This window comes from Drosophila ananassae, chromosome XL (assembly GCF_017639315.1).
Source record: "Drosophila ananassae strain 14024-0371.13 chromosome XL, ASM1763931v2, whole genome shotgun sequence".
Taxonomy (NCBI): Eukaryota; Metazoa; Arthropoda; class Insecta; order Diptera; family Drosophilidae; genus Drosophila; species Drosophila ananassae.
In genome coordinates this window covers 14873940-14891411 of record NC_057931.1, presented here as the reverse complement: position 1 = coordinate 14891411, position 17472 = coordinate 14873940, and positions in this window count along the sequence as shown.

The following is a 17472-nucleotide window of genomic DNA, read 5'->3' as shown; positions in this document are numbered from 1 at the left end:
CCATCGATAAACGCGTTGATGGTTGAGGACAACTTCGCTAAAAGAGGCAACTTGATTCCGGGAAATAGGATAGGATAGGTCATTTTCTCTGTCTATTTGGGCTTTTATTTCTTTGAGGGTATCAGCCAGGTATCAGCCAGGGAGCCAGGGAGTACATAGAACGTTGTGGAAGACTCGATACCCGAGGAATTGAAAAAAGAGTGAAGTCACATTTAACCTCCCGTAAATCTTCGTTAACCGAGTACCCAAAGCTGCTGGGCAGACTCCTTTGGGTTCGGTTTGGGGTTGCCAGGTTTCTGCGCCTTCCTAAAGGGATTCGAGCCAGGTGAGTTGTTTGGGCCGTGCTTGCCTACAAAGTCACTTTCTTGGCGCGCATTGTAGCCTGATCGATACGACTGTCCTGACCTATTTGATTCCATTTTGATAGCCGGCCCTGGCCCCTGGAATTGTTGCCCTTGGAAACTCCGTGACCTTCTAGTCGAACTATAATTGCGATTTGTGGCCCTTGATGTACCAGCCATTGGCTGATATGGTGATGAATATCTTGGGACAGAGTTTGGGGTAACATAACGCGGTGCGCAAATTTCCCAACTTGGGAAAACCAACTTACGGGACCGTAAATTCTGTAAATCTAGGCAAAATGAGTAAGCTTCAAGCAGGCTTTTCGGACAACGGATCAGTAAAAGTTTGGAGGCGTCGCCGTTAAGTCCCCTCACGAATACGTCCAAAGCCTTGTTCCTATATGTTTCGATTAGGACCCTGGCCACGTCGGGATCGCGATCACCTTCTTGCAGTTTGTTTAATACCAGAGAAAAGTGACTGTGTACCTCTAGGTAAAATTCCTCCAGAGTGCAAATGTGCAAAATTATGGATCGATGCAGGCGCTTGCCTATAACGATCTCATAATCGTTGAGGATGACCTGTGCCCTGTTGGTCCAAGACACATACTTCCGGAATTCCCCTTCAAACGTCTGCAATTCTTTCACACAGTTGGGCAAGGTTGCCATTTATTTTAGTTTGTATTCATTGCGTGGCCGCACTAAGGGGACGACTCTCATACTCCTGTTCCAGAGCGTTTCCTTGATCTCCTTCTTTGCTGTGATCAGGCTGGAGTTGATGTGGGATACTTGAAGTCCTGGACTGATTCTCCTCAAGTACAGGTATGGGGTTTCGGCTGATTCCTTATCGGCCGGTCCTACTTGTGGTCCGTTTCTCGGGAGCAACACTCGAAGTAGGGTGGGTAACGGGGCTTCTAATTGTGGTACGTTTCACGGAAGCAACACTCGAAGTAGGTTGGGTAACGCGGGTTCTACTTGTGGTCCGTTTCACGGTAGCAACACTCGAAGTAGATTAGAAAATTAAGCTCTACTTGTGGTCCGTTTACACAGGAGCCACTCGAAGTAGGTTCGATGATGAAAGTTCTACTTATGGTCCGAAAAGAATCCTACTTGTGGTCCGTTTTACACAGGATTACTCGAAGTAGGTTGGTTTTAAGTGCCGCACCTTGACACTGATATAAGATGCTAAATTATACATAATAAGTTTAGCGAAGGTCAATGTTATGGACGTCTTAATGCCTGTGTCTCCCACCACTGAGTCTACGGACTCAGATTGCTTGTTCATACATTGCTTTTACATGCATTTTGGCTTAGCTAGCTGGCTTTGCTTGCTTCGGTCAGTCGGTCATTCTTCCCGCTGATACTGCTGATTTCCGCTTCTGGCGTCGTCTACTTATGCTGAATTATTAGGTAGGATATTGGTTTATGCTTATTGTTAATTATTACTAGGTGTACCAATAGGTTAGTGGGTCTGATTATTGTGTATTGCGACATGCTGATGACCATTGATTAGATCAGCTTACTAAGTGTGAATATAGGGTAGTAGGCCTTGGCATTAGGTGCCAACAGCTGACAAATTTCCCAAAATTCAAAAAATTGTCTTAAAATTTCGGCATTGCACGTCTCGGGTTGGTAATGCACGGGTTGGTAGTTTTGGAATGTAATGCAGATTGTGCTGAAGATGTCTGTCGGGTCAAGCAGCCGCCGAAAAGAAGTTTGGCCGGCAATAATTTATTGAGTTCGTGACGTCACTTTCTTTATACTTATGTTCGCATCGCCCGCTCTCGTGCATTCGATCGGCCACCTGCATCTGCAGTCATGCACTAGCGTTTGTCTCGCTCTCTCCTGGGCTCTCTCGATCGCTCTGCAGCATCAAGCGTTGAGCCGCGCTCCCGCGTTGTTTTTTCTAATTCGGTATTCACCCCCTCGCAGTCGCATCTATCCATAAACCACTTTGTATAAAGCCAAAACATTCTAAATAAATTGTATGAAATTGAACTGTGCTTGTTTTTACTAAAACCAATATTTCGAACATTAAATATAGCTCCCGAAAACGCGCGGTAACTGAACATTGGTGAACCCCGACGTGATTGTGCATAGGAAAATAAGTTGTTAAATTATTTTCCGTTGAAAATTTGAGCTGCGCGGCATATAAACATAAACAAATTAAAAAACGTTATTCGGTTTGTGATTTGTGCAAAAAATATTAGCATCTGTTGACATACATACATACGCTGTTTGCAGAGTGCTACAATCGCTCATACATATATTACCCCGTTATATAGAAGTGGCACAGTGGGTCGTGAACAATAAATAAACAAAATAAAATAAATTCTTTGTTGAAAAAAATGAATCCGTTTTTCGATTGTGCCTCTCCGGGAAGGAAAGAATTCCTGAGCCAAAGTTCGGCTGTCCTTTTTAAGGATCTTCAAGGATTGTTGTCCTCCTTAAAATCAGTGGAGACATTTCCGGAGGCGATGTTAAATGTGCGACTCAGCGAATTGGAGGGAATCGTTGCGGATTTCAAGATCACACACAAGGAGCTGTCCGAGATGGATATTGCAGAACTCAGGAGCGATCTGCGCGTCAACTTCAACGATGCGGCGAGGGAGGCACGCTTCATCCTAGATCAGGAGATTGTGAGGCACTCCAGTTTGTTGCCGGCGAGTTCGACGCTGAACAACGCATCTTCTGCCATTAATTTCGATACATCGTTTGGCAGAACCTTTCAGGTTTTGAGGCCACTGCCACTTCCCACGTTTAGTGGAGGTTATGCGGAGTGGCTTGAATTTCGGTCACTGTTCTCGACCATGGTGGACACAAACCCATTCATCAGTCGGGTCGAGAAGCTTCAACGGTTGCGGTCCTGCCTTCGTGAATCTGCCTTGGAGACTGTTCGATCGTTGGAGCTCACGGACAAAAATTATGACGCCGCATTGGAGCTGCTAATTTTTCATTTCATGTTATTTTCAAGCTCATGTTAATGAGATAATGAATCTGAGGGCCGTAGAGTCCGCATCGGCGACGAGGCTTCGCGAGCTTTCGGACAAATTTAATTCGCATATGCGAGCCCTGGCAAGCATGGGCACGACAAAGCAGATTGCTAGCTCCATCATTATCAAAGTGCTGTTGCAGAAGGTTGATGATGCCACGCAGTCTAAGTGGAAGAAAATGCAAGCTGACTCGGATTCCTTGGATTCCATTCCAACGTTGGAGTCCATTGTCAGTTTTCTTGAGGAAAGATGCCGGACTTTGGAGAGCATGGATTTGCCGACGACATCACATGCAAAAAACTTTGCGGTAGGACGACGTAGACCCTTTCATCCAGGTAAGTCTGCATTTCTGATCACAAACTCTTCCGCATGCATGATCTGTGATAGCCATTCTCACGTGATAAACTCCTGTCCAAGGTTTTTAAGCTTGTCGCCTGAGGATCGTTTAGGCGAAGTTAGACGATTGGGTTTATGCCGTAAGTGCCTTGGATCTGGGCACCTATCTCGGCATTGCAATGCGTCAAGCTGCCGTGCGTGTGGACGCAGGCATCATAATCTGCTGCATTTTGGAGGCAATTCGCCAGCTCAAGACCAAAACCCCTCTCCTGCGGTTCCCACATCCAGCAACGCTGTTTCTGGTTCAGCGTCCGCCGCCGTCAATTCTCTCGTCGCTAAGGATCGGTTTGGGGACGTGGTGTTGCTAGCCACTGCCAATATTCTGGTTAGGAACCGCTCCGGAGATCTACTGCCCTGCCGAGCGCTGCTCGATTCTGGCTCGCAGGTGCATCTAGACACTTCAAGGCTGGCGAACCAGCTGCAGCTGCGGAAGATATGGACTCCGGTGGCTGTATCCGGTATAGGAGGCGCAGGGTTCTCTACAGATGGGTTTTCCGTTCAAGTCAGCTTGCAATCCCAATGCTCTGACTACTCTGCGCAATTAACTGCAATCGTTGCCTCCAACATCACGGACCTTCAGCCCAATTTTGCATTGGACGTCAGCTCTTAGAAAATTCCCGACACTGTAGAGCTAGCGGATCCTCATTTTCAACAGCCTCAGCCAGTTGATTTGCTAATTGGAGCTAATTGGAACTATTTTACGAACGGCTTTGAGTGGGACAAATTCATCTACCGAGATGCCATCGCCCAGCTGCAGTAGCATCGAGGATGAAGACGGCGGCGACGGAGTGTGTCGGGTGTGCTGCTGAGGACGGCGTCCGGAGCTACAAGGCGGGCAATCAACAAATGGTACCTGCTGCCCCTTCACGAAGTTGTTGAAAGCTCATCTTCCAACGGGGGGAGTATGTCCGGTCAAGCAGCCGCCGGAAAGAAGTTTGGCCGGCAATAATTTATTGAGTTCGTGACGTCACTTTCTTTATACTTATGTTCGCATCGCCCGCTCTCGTGCATTCGATCGGCCACCTGCATCTGCCGTATTCACCCCCTCGCAGTCGCATCTATCCATAAACCACTTTGTATAAAGCCAAAACATTCTAAATAAATTGTATGAAATTGAACTGTGCTTGTTTTTACTAAAACCAATATTTCGAACATTAAATATAGCTCCCGAAAACGCTCGGTTACTGAACAATGTCCATCTGTGCAGACTCGTCCCTCCTTCCAGTCAAAATACTTCAGTTAGTTATTGAGATTTTACAATTTGAAATTTGAAAATTTCAATTTAGAAAATCGCTTTCGGTGGACTTTGTCGCACGTTGTGTTCCCTCAAATGCGTGAAAAAGGTTTGAACGACTTCTGGTTCCAACAGGACGGTGCTCCTTGCCAAACTGCCAATCAAACAATGGCCCTGTTGAAGAGAAACTTCCCCGGGCGCTTGATGTCAAAATATGGGGATATTGACTGGACCGGATCCGGTTCACCGTATTTGACGCCACCAGACTTTTTTTTATGGGGCTATTTGAAGGGAAAGATTTACGTCTGTAATCCTCAGACTTTCGATGACCTCAAGGCCAGCATTCGAGCCGAAATGGCTGCCATACCGGTCGAAATGCTCGAGAAAGTGATGGTAAAAGTAAACGGAAATAGTAAACGACCAAATTAAATAAAAATACCTCAGTTGTGAAAATCGAAAGTTTTTTCAAAAAGTTATAGTAAATTTACTTTTTTAAATTTTTGATTTGAATTAAATATCCAATTCCCTTACTATTAACATTTTCCTTCAATGATTAAGTCTTGATATTCAACAGTTGGAGAAACTCAAGTGTTCGCTCCAATCCTTAGTCACTTATTTCTTATTCCATAGTATAGCTATACCTAATGGCGGCGTTCTCTTTTTCGAAGCGTTTTGTGGCCGAGTTTGTATATAAGTGTTTATATTTTTTAGTCCTAGATTTGTAATCTTAACCATCCTATCTAATAAACGAATAAACAAAAAAATCAAATGTGGAGAATTTACAAAGAAAGTCCAAAATGATCCGTTGACTTTTAAGGCAGCCAGAGGTCACGGACGTCAATCGAAGGTGGATTTCCCCAAGCTAAGAAGAAGAAGGCGCAATAAAGTACTTCGCAGGGCAAAGAGGAATTCTTGGGGCAGTTTCTGTTCTAACATCCTAATATACATCAAAGGCCTCTCGCCTGAGAAAGTTCCTCTCAAATACATCGCCAAATATCCCTGAAAAAGCTAGGAGTACTCTCGGCATTGGCAAATCAGAATCGGCTTGGAATTAATCCATCTAAGACCAAACTCGTTGTTTTCTAGGAAGTATTAAATACCAAGAGGCTTCCACTCTTAGGGGAAAAACTCACCCTCAGTGATAGTGCAAAATACCTAGGTATCACGCAAGACAGTAAACTGTACTGGAAGCTTAACACCGATGATAGAGCAAACAAAGGAGCAACCGTTTTATACCTGTCGGCAGGCTGCAGGGCTAAAATGGGGTATTTCTCGAAAAATAGTTAGATGGCTAAACTTCGATCATTAGAACAATTCTGTTCTATGTTGTTCTATATGGTTATTCTATATGTATATGGATACATCAATGACAAAACAATGGCAAAAAGCATTGTACACAACTGCGTGCAATGTACCAGAGTCAATCCCAAATTATTGTGCCAAATTATGGGAAACTTTCCAGCCGAAAGAGTTACGCAGGCCCACCCGTTCTTTAACTCTGGAGTAGATTACTGCGGTCCCATATGGATTCATCATAAGATTCGAGGAAAACGACCCGACAAGGCTTATATCGCAGTGTTTTGTTGTTTCTCCACGAAAGCAATTCACTTAAAGTTGGTAAGCGATCCCACAACTTACGCCTTTTTGGCCGCTCTCCGCCGGTTCCTCGATTCACGTTCTATAACTCCCATGCCATCAGACCCCACTGACGAATCAGCTTTAACGCCAGGACACTTCCTAATTAGAGAACAATTAACTGCTCCTCCTGATACCAACATCATCCCATTCAACATTTGTGATCCTCACAACACAAATCTACTTGCACATGGTTTACAGCGGTTGCAGAGTGAGATAACCAATGTACTAACTAATGTTTGTCATAGAGCAATCAGTCCAACGTTAATATCAGCTACAAAGCTATGAGACCATCTCGACCTAATTCGTGATCGTTTATCACCCGACCATGTCTTCCCAGTCGCCACCACTGATGTCGTTCAGTCAACAAAATAATGTATGCACAACGCAGTACAACTGGTACTCATCCCATTTTTCGAATAACTATATATACCACTGGTGTCGACAGAGTAATTAGATGCCTTTAGCATCGTGCCCATTCCCAGATGGGAATCAAAAGGTTGGACATTGTCCAATCTTCAGACAACGATCATAGCTTTCAATATCCATAGAGATCGTTTTATGGTTTTTAATAAGAACGGAAAACCAGGAAAAGCTAATACCTCAGACGACGAAAGAATGGTTTTTAAATCTTCTAAGGCTTGTGCCGCTTTCTCGTCGAAATCGATAAGAATTTTTCGTGACTGCGAAGCTTTTACCCGAGTGAGTTCTCCTCTTGTCAGGTTTGTCAAAGGCTTCGCAACCATAGCATAGTCCCGAATGAACTTACTATAATACGAAGTCATCCCCAGGAAGCTCTTCAATTCCTTTAAATTATTGGGTGGTTTCATATTGGTTATAGCTTCAACCATTATCCCATCGGCCTTTTTGCTCTCTTCCAAGCTCTATTCTCTTGCTCTTGTATTCTAGGAATTCGACTTTCGGGGAGAGGAATCGCGTCTTTTCTAGGTTTACCTGAAGTTTGGCCTTCTTCAGGTTTTTAAATACCGCTTTCAGATCATTCGTTGAAAAATTGCTAGGGCGTTTTTAGGACCGAAGGGAAGACAAAGGAATTCGTATTTTCCGTTAAGGGTCGAGAAGGTGGTCTTTGCGATGTCGCTCTCTTTCATGAAGATCTGATGGAACCCCGAAGTCAGATTGAGGGTGGTAAAGTATTTGGACTTCCCAAGGCTAGCTAAGGTGGAGGTTATGTCAGGTATGGGGTAGGTATCCGATATAGTAACCGCATTCAGGCGCTTGAAGTCAATCACCATGCGGTACTGTTTTTCCCCATTCGGTTTGGGTTTGTAAGGGCTTACGGCCTGATTATTCCGGCGTCTAGGAGTTCTTTTGTTTGTCTTTCGACTTCTCCTCTCATATTAGAGGGTAGAGGTAGATCGGGCCCTGAGACCTTGTGCGGATCTCGGCCTTGACTGTCGTGTGCACAGCTTCACCCGGTGAAAGTGGTTGGAATATAGAGGCGTTCTCTTCGACCAACTCTTCTAATGCGTCCTTGACAGACTGGGAATGTTAGCCATCAATAAACGCGTTGATGGTTGAGGACAACTTCGCTAAAAGAGGCAACTTGATTCCGGGAAATAGGATAGGATAGGTAATTTTCTCTGTCTATTTGGGCTTTCATTTCTTTGAGGGTATCATCGCCGATGATTCCGTCGAAAGTTTCTAAGCCAGGGAGTACATAGAACGTTATGGAAGACTCGATACCCGAGGAATTGAAAAAAGAATGAAGTCACATTTAAGATTTATGGGAGAATCTTCGTTAACCGAGTACCTAAACTTGATCTGCTGGACAGACTCCTTTGGGTTCGGTTCGGGGTTGCCAGGTTTCTGCACCTTCTGAAAGGGATTCGAGCCAGGTGAGTTGTTCGGGCCGTGCTTGCCTACAAAGCCACATTCTTGGCACTCATTATAGCCTGATCGATGTATGTATGTATTTGATTCCATTTTGATAGCCGGCCCTGGCCCTTGGAAATTCCGTGACCTTCTAGTCGAACTATAATTGCGATTTGTGGCCCTTGAGGTACCAGCCATTGGCTGATATGGTAATGAATATCTTGGGACATCGTACCCTCATCGATAAATGTGACTATCTGCCGGTTATTATTCAGGTATCTGCACAAAGCGTGCCCACCTCTTAGTAACCTGGGGACGCAGCTATCTTCTTCCAGCTTCATTAGTTTCTTTTCTGGGCAGACCGTTGTGTTACCGATGGACAGGCAATTCCCAGATATATCTCCTGGCGTATATATCCTGGATACTCCCTGTTCGTACCTTAGGAATGGCCAAGATGTAGAGAAGAGTTTTATTGGTCTAAATGGACGGGCGGGAGAATTCTAGTGCTTCGACCACATTCTGATATGGCAGATTTTCGATTTCCGTCAGAATCGTTTGCACTTTTCCATGGTCCATTAGGTTCGAGTTGACCACTCCAGCCTTTGTAAGTTGGCATGACCTTGTTATTTTACTGATCGGGCTTGTCAAGATCAGGGCTTGGTGCAGCAAGGCCGTGGTGGTATGGACGTCTCCGTCAATTGTGTTAACTCTTCCTACGATTTCTTTGAGGCGTTGGATGGACTCATGGGTTGTATCGAAGAGCCGATCGTTAATGCGGACCTGTTGATCATTGTTACTTTGGAAGATGTTCCTGGGACTTGAGGATGGAATTCCAGTCGGAAGAGTCAGGGGACCCCGCGACCCATTTCCCGGCTGACCCCAGCCAATCTATAGAGCGTGGCCTCCGCAGCTGTGTGTTCAGCATGCGAGCGAGTTTTTCGGTGGCATCCTTCAGATAGTGTCGGGTCAAGGTACTGATCCTAGGGTCGGCGATACTTAGTGCTTCTTCTTCAATTCTGTCGATGAGGTGCTGCATTGAAGAATCCGTCGATGTAGATCTGTGCGGATCCTGTTGCATGGATCAGGAGCATGCTGATGGTGAAGCAGGAGCGTTAGGAATTAAAATTATAGTTCTAGGTCAATGTGGATATTTTGGCTTAAACTATTTTTATAAGAATTCTTACATACTATATAAAATTTGCGGGAACTGAGCTCTTTTAATTTGTGGTCAACGGTGTTTTGTGTATTACGAGCTAGTATTTGTGTGCATTTTTAGTGTAATATGGGCTTTAGACTTAATTTTATATGTTTTTAGATTTTGTGTGTTCTTAAGGGCGTCAGGTGTATGTAAAAACCCTATTACATAGGGTTTTTTGTATTTTTGTGGGTGTCAGTATACAATGTTAGGCGTACATAGTTTATTGCTATGAAACCTAGCCTTGTGAAACATTTTTTTCCCTATTTTCCGCATTTTAATTTCTCAAATCTGAGTTATGAAAAATCTTTCCTGACTTAGTTGTTACCGTAACCTTTCCCTCTTCTAACACTTCTTTGGCCTTAAACCTTTGCTTTTCCTTAGTCTTAATTTGCTTGTTTGCGACATACACCTTGTCGCCCCTTTCATACTTCAGAGGTTTTCCACGCTTTTTGTTTCGGTTGAGATTGGTCAAATCCTGTTTGTGTTTAATCAACCCACTTATGTCTTCTAAAATCTGCTCTTTAAAATTTGTCAACTGTTGATAGTTAATCCTAGAAGAGCGATTGAAAAATATATCCAAGGGTTTCTTATTAGTTCTCGAGTGGACAGAGTTGTTGTATCTGTCCACGGCAATAGGTACCAGGTCAGTACACTTGAAGTTCGGGTGCTCGCTTTTTAGGCACCTATAGATCTCCAATAACGTCGAATGGTATCTTTCGATCTGACCGTTGACTTCACTTTTCTGAGCCGGCGTTTAGTATAGCTCAATTCCCAATGTTCTCAAATAATTCAAAACAGTGGGACATAACAAGCCTCTTTTGTAGTCGTAGGCCATTATTTTAGGGAGTGCTTTCACCAAACGTTCGCGTAAATGCACTGAACATTTGGATTCCAAGGGTAAATGTTTAGCGAATTTTGTGAACTTGTCAATACAGCTCAAGTATACCCTCATTTCCAGGGCAAAAATGTCTATATGGAGTATTTCGCACGGATAGTTGGGAACCGGTATCGGCTGCAGCTCTGGGCTATTGGGGTGCCGTTCATATTTGAAAAGTTTACAGCATTCGCAAGGTGAAAGTTGGGAGCGTATGATGCTTGACATATTGGGGAAGTAGAATTTTTCCAGAAGTTGGATTCGAACTTTTTTCGGGTTTTCGGGCCTCTGGGCGCCCTGCGATGTTCGTTTTCGATTACTTCAAAGATTTCTTCTCTGTCGGACAAGTTCCTCACTAATCGTTGCGTTATTTGATTTTGTACAACTTAAATTTTTCCAAACAGGTAGTCTGGAGGAACAACAACAATGTCTCAGGTATCTTCACCCCATTAATTATCGCGGGTTTCAGATATTTTGTGATTATCTCAGCGAGTCCTTCAACCTTTATCCCATCGGCCTTTTTGCCCTCTTGTGTGACAATGTATTCTAGGAATTCGACTTTCGGGGAGAGGAATCGCGTCTTTTCTAGGTTTACCTGTAGTTTGGCCGTCTTCAGATTTTTAAATACCGCTTTCAGATCATTCGTTGAAAAATTGCTGGGGCGTTTTTAGGACCGAAGGGAAGACAAAGGAATTCGTATTTTCCGTTAAGGGTCGAGAAGGTGATTCATGAAGATCTGATAACCCCGAAGTCAGATCGAGGGTGGTAAAGTATTTGGCCTTCCCAAGGCTACCTAAGGTGGAGGTTATGTCAGGTATGGGGTAGGTATCCGATATAGTAACCGCATTCAGGCGCTTGAAGTCAATCACCATGCGGTACTGTTTTTCCCCATTCGGTTTGGGTAGCTACGTGAGTAGATCGGGCCCTGAGTCCTTGTGCGGATCTCGGTCTTGACTGTCGTGTGCACAGCTTCACCCGGTGAAAGTGGTTGGAATATAGAGGCGTTCTCTTCGACCAACTCTTCTAATGCGTCCTTGACAGACTGGGAATGTTCGCCATCGATAAACGCGTTGATGGTTGAGGACATCTTCGCTAAAAGAGGCAACTTGATTCCGGGAAATAGGATAGGATAGGTCTTTTTCTTTGTCTATTTGGGCCTTCATTTCTTTGAGGGTATCATCGCCGCTGCTTCCGTCGAAAGTTTCTAAGCCAGGGAGTACATAGAACGTTATGGAAGACTCGAACCCGAGGAATTGAAAAAAGAGTGAAGTCACCATTAACCTCCCGTAAATCTTCGTTACCCGAGTACCCAAACTTGATCTGCTGGGCAGACTCCTCGGGGTTCGGTTCGGGGTTGCCAGGTGTCTGCGCCTTCCTAAAGGGATTCGAGCCAGGTGAGTTGTTCGGGCCGTTCTTGCCTACAAAGCCACTTTCTTGGCGCGCATTATAGCCTGATCGATGTATGTATGTATTTGATTCCATTTTGATAGCCGGCCAATTTCAGCCGGAATTTTGATAGCTGGAAATGTTGCCCTTGGAAATTCCGTGAACTTCCAGTCGAACTATAATTGCGATTTGTGGCCCTTGATGTACCAGCCATTGGCTGATATGGTGATGAATATCTTGGGACAGAGTTTGGGGTAACATAACGCGGTGCGCAAATTTCCCAACTTGGGAAAACCAACTTACGGGACCGGGACCGATCCGTGTCCCCCCTAATGGATACATTCTGTAAATCTAGGCAAAATGAGTAAGCTTCAAGCAGGCTTTTCGGACAACGGATCAGTAAAAGCTTGAAGGCGTCGCCGTTAAGTCCCCTCACGAATACGTTCAAAGCCTTGTTCTTATATGTTTCGATTTGGGCCCTGGCCACGTCGGGATCGCGATCACCTTCGTGCAGTTTGTTTAATACCAGAGAAAAGTGACTGTGTACCTCTAGGTAAAATTCCTCCAGGGTGCAAATGTGCAAAATTATGGATCGATGCAAGGGCTTGCCTATAACGATCTCGTAATCGTTGAGGATGACCTGTGCCCTGTTGGTCCAAGACAAATACTTCCGGAATTCCCCTTCAAACGTGTGCAATTCTTTCACACAGTCGGGCAAGGTTGCCGTTTCTTTTAGTTCGTATTCATTGCGCGGCCGCACTAAGGGGACGGTTTGACCTATGGTCGCGTAACGATTCTCATACTCCTGTTCCAGAGCGTTTCCTTGATCTCCTTTTTTTCTGTGATCAGGCTGGAGTTGATGTAGGATACTTGAAGTCCTGGAGTGGTTCTCCTAAAGTACAGATGGTATGGGGTTTCGGCTGATTCCTTATCGGCCAGTCTTACTTGTGGTCCGATTCTCGGGAGCAACACTCGAAGTAGGGTGGGTAACGGGGCTTCTAATTGTGGTACCTTTCACGTGAGCAACACTCGAAGTAGATTAGATAATGAAGCTCTACTTGTGGTCCGCTTACACAGGAGCCTTTCGAAGTAGGTTCGATAATGAAAGTTCTACTTATGGTCCGATATGTCACTGCACGCTTTTGCGAACCCAGACGACATAGTCATGACCGGAACGAGAAGGAGAAGTTTCCGTGGCTGAAACAAAACAGGGTGCGCCATCTTTTATTACGGGATGTAAACATTGAATAACTTTCGCATCTGTCATGCGATTGTCGTTGAAAGCGTCAATCCAGAACAATTTTAACAATGAATCGCTACACACCAAAACAACGCACCGAAATAGTGGCTTTGTACATTGAAAATAACCATTTATGTATGCTAACTCAACGTGCATATCGTACGAAAAATCGTGGTCAAGTTGACCCCACAGACAACACAATTCGTCGTTTCTATGCCAATTTTGTGTCATACGGTACCGTGGGAGACCGTCCTCATTCCGTTCATCAACGACCGAGACGTTCCAATGTAAAGGTTGAGGCGGTGAGAGTGAGTGTAGCAGAGAACCCGAATTTGTCGTATCGTCACCGTGCGCAGCAGTTTGAGCTCACTGGAACCACTTTACTTTATTTGTTTCCATATAAAGTGCTGTTGGGACTTGTACCAGCATCAAATAACATAATTATTTCTATTTAACTCTCTCAGTGTAACTAGCCGCAGCGGTTTACTAATTGCCCGTTATCAGCTGTACTATATTCTTTGTTTCTCCCAGATTCGCATGCGCTTTGTTGTTCTTTTGTAGCGCATGCACTTTGGGAGCTTTGGTGAAGCTTCTGCGCAAGCTCTTAGGTTTTATGCACTTGTAATTCGGCATTGTTTTGGTTCGGCCGCGGAATTTGTTTTGGGGTTAAATTGACCCACAATAAATTGAATTATAAAATTGAACCTTGTCTCTTAATTCGGCCGCTATCAAAAAGCTGATAGCTCAACAAGTGCAATTAACTCAAAGAATTTTGGCATCAGACCTACCAAGGCGCTTGGATTATGGCAAAACAGTCGCTCAGGTGATCAATGCTAAACCTAACTTTTGGCAGCGAATTTTGATGACCGATGAGCTCCATTTCACGCTATCTGGCGGCGTCAACAAGCAAAATTGTCGCATTTGGGGGATGGAGAATCCTCGTGTGATTCATGAAGTGCGATTACATGATGAAAAAGTGAGTTTGGGCCGGTGTTTGCGCCAAAACCATCATTGGAGCATATTTCTTCCGTCGGAACGAAATCGCTGATGGAAATCGCTTTCGGTGGACTTTGTCGCACGTTGTGTTCCCTCAAATGCGTGAAAAAGGTTTGAACGACTTCTGGTTAAAACAGGACGGTGCTCCTTGCCAAACTGCCAATCAAACAATGGCCCTGTTGAAGAGAAACTTCCCCGGGCGCTTGATGTCAAAATATGGCGATATTGACTGGACCGGATCCGGTTCACCGTATTTGACGCCACCAGACTTTTTTTATGGGGCTATTTGAAGGGAAAGATTTACGTCTGTAATCCTCAGACTTTCGATGACCTCAAGGCCAGCATTCGAGCCGAAATGGCTGCCATACCGGTCGAAATGCTCGAGAATGGTAATAGTAAACGGAAATAGTAAACGACCAAATTAAATAAAAATACCTCATTTGTGAAAATCGAAAGTTTTTTCAAAAAGTTATAGTAAATTTACTTTTTTAAATTTTTGATTTGAATTAAATATCCAATTCCCTTACTATTAACATTTTCCTTCAATGATTAAGTCTTGATATTCAACAGTTGGAGAAACTCAAGTGTTCGCTCCAATCCTTAGTCACTTATTTCTTATTCCATAGTATAGCCAAACCTAATGGCGGCGTTCTCTTTTTCGAAGCTTTTTGTGGCCGAGTTTGTATATAAGTGGTTAAATTTTTTAGTTCTAGATTTGTAAACTTAACTATCCCATCTAATAATCTATAGATATAATAACCTATCGAATAAACAAAAAAATCTAATGTGGAGAATTTCCAAAGAAAGTCCAAAATGATCCGTCGACTTTTAAGGCAGTCAGAGGTCACGGACGTCAATCAAAGGCGGATTTCCCCAAGCTAAGAAGAAGAAGGCGCAGACACGCAGAGCTACACGGGCGCATCATGATTCTTGAAGGAACCCTTTGCAAGGAGTGTTGAAATCAGAAAAGGATTTAACTCAATGGTGGAAATACTCACTGCGGCCACCAACGTTACCAACGGTGTAAGCTTTTAATATCGCCATCGAAACAAACACATAGGTTTACCTGAAGTTTGGCCTTCTTCAGGTTTTTAAATACCGCTTTCAGATCATTCGTTGAAAAATTGCTAGGGCGTTTTTAGGACCGAAGGGAAGACAAAGGAATTCGTATTTTCCGTTAAGGGTCGAGAAGGTGGTCTTTGCGATGTCGCTCTCTTTCATGAAGATCTGATGGAACCCCGAAGTCAGATTGAGGGTGGTAAAGTATTTGGACTTCCCAAGGCTAGCTAAGGTGGAGGTTATGTCAGGTATGGGGTAGGTATCCGATATAGTAACCGCATTCAGGCGCTTGAAGTCAATCACCATGCGGTACTGTTTTTCCCCATTCGGTTTGGGTTTGTAAGGGCTTACGGCCTGATTATTCCGGCGTCTAGGAGTTCTTTTGTTTGTCTTTCGACTTCTCCTCTCATATTAGAGGGTAGAGGTAGATCGGGCCCTGAGACCTTGTGCGGATCTCGGCCTTGACTGTCGTGTGCACAGCTTCACCCGGTGAAAGTGGTTGGAATATAGAGGCGTTCTCTTCGACCAACTCTTCTAATGCGTCCTTGACAGACTGGGAATGTTAGCCATCAATAAACGCGTTGATGGTTGAGGACAACTTCGCTAAAAGAGGCAACTTGATTCCGGGAAATAGGATAGGATAGGTAATTTTCTCTGTCTATTTGGGCTTTCATTTCTTTGAGGGTATCATCGCCGATGATTCCGTCGAAAGTTTCTAAGCCAGGGAGTACATAGAACGTTATGGAAGACTCGATACCCGAGGAATTGAAAAAAGAATGAAGTCACATTTAAGATTTATGGGAGAATCTTCGTTAACCGAGTACCTAAACTTGATCTGCTGGACAGACTCCTTTGGGTTCGGTTCGGGGTTGCCAGGTTTCTGCACCTTCTGAAAGGGATTCGAGCCAGGTGAGTTGTTCGGGCCGTGCTTGCCTACAAAGCCACATTCTTGGCACTCATTATAGCCTGATCGATGTATGTATGTATTTGATTCCATTTTGATAGCCGGCCCTGGCCCTTGGAAATTCCGTGACCTTCTAGTCGAACTATAATTGCGATTTGTGGCCCTTGAGGTACCAGCCATTGGCTGATATGGTAATGAATATCTTGGGACATCGTACCCTCATCGATAAATGTGACTATCTGCCGGTTATTATTCAGGTATCTGCACAAAGCGTGCCCACCTCTTAGTAACCTGGGGACGCAGCTATCTTCTTCCAGCTTCATTAGTTTCTTTTCTGGGCAGACCGTTGTGTTACCGATGGACAGGCAATTCCCAGATATATCTCCTGGCGTATATATCCTGGATACTCCCTGTTCGTACCTTAGGAATGGCCAAGATGTAGAGAAGAGTTTTATTGGTCTAAATGGACGGGCGGGAGAATTCTAGTGCTTCGACCACATTCTGATATGGCAGATTTTCGATTTCCGTCAGAATCGTTTGCACTTTTCCATGGTCCATTAGGTTCGAGTTGACCACTCCAGCCTTTGTAAGTTGGCATGACCTTGTTATTTTACTGATCGGGCTTGTCAAGATCAGGGCTTGGTGCAGCAAGGCCGTGGTGGTATGGACGTCTCCGTCAATTGTGTTAACTCTTCCTACGATTTCTTTGAGGCGTTGGATGGACTCATGGGTTGTATCGAAGAGCCGATCGTTAATGCGGACCTGTTGATCATTGTTACTTTGGAAGATGTTCCTGGGACTTGAGGATGGAATTCCAGTCGGAAGAGTCAGGGGACCCCGCGACCCATTTCCCGGCTGACCCCAGCCAATCTATAGAGCGTGGCCTCCGCAGCTGTGTGTTCAGCATGCGAGCGAGTTTTTCGGTGGCATCCTTCAGATAGTGTCGGGTCAAGGTACTGATCCTAGGGTCGGCGATACTTAGTGCTTCTTCTTCAATTCTGTCGATGAGGTGCTGCATTGAAGAATCCGTCGATGTAGATCTGTGCGGATCCTGTTGCATGGATCAGGAGCATGCTGATGGTGAAGCAGGAGCGTTAGGAATTAAAATTATAGTTCTAGGTCAATGTGGATATTTTGGCTTAAACTATTTTTATAAGAATTCTTACATACTATATAAAATTTGCGGGAACTGAGCTCTTTTAATTTGTGGTCAACGGTGTTTTGTGTATTACGAGCTAGTATTTGTGTGCATTTTTAGTGTAATATGGGCTTTAGACTTAATTTTATATGTTTTTAGATTTTGTGTGTTCTTAAGGGCGTCAGGTGTATGTAAAAACCCTATTACATAGGGTTTTTTGTATTTTTGTGGGTGTCAGTATACAATGT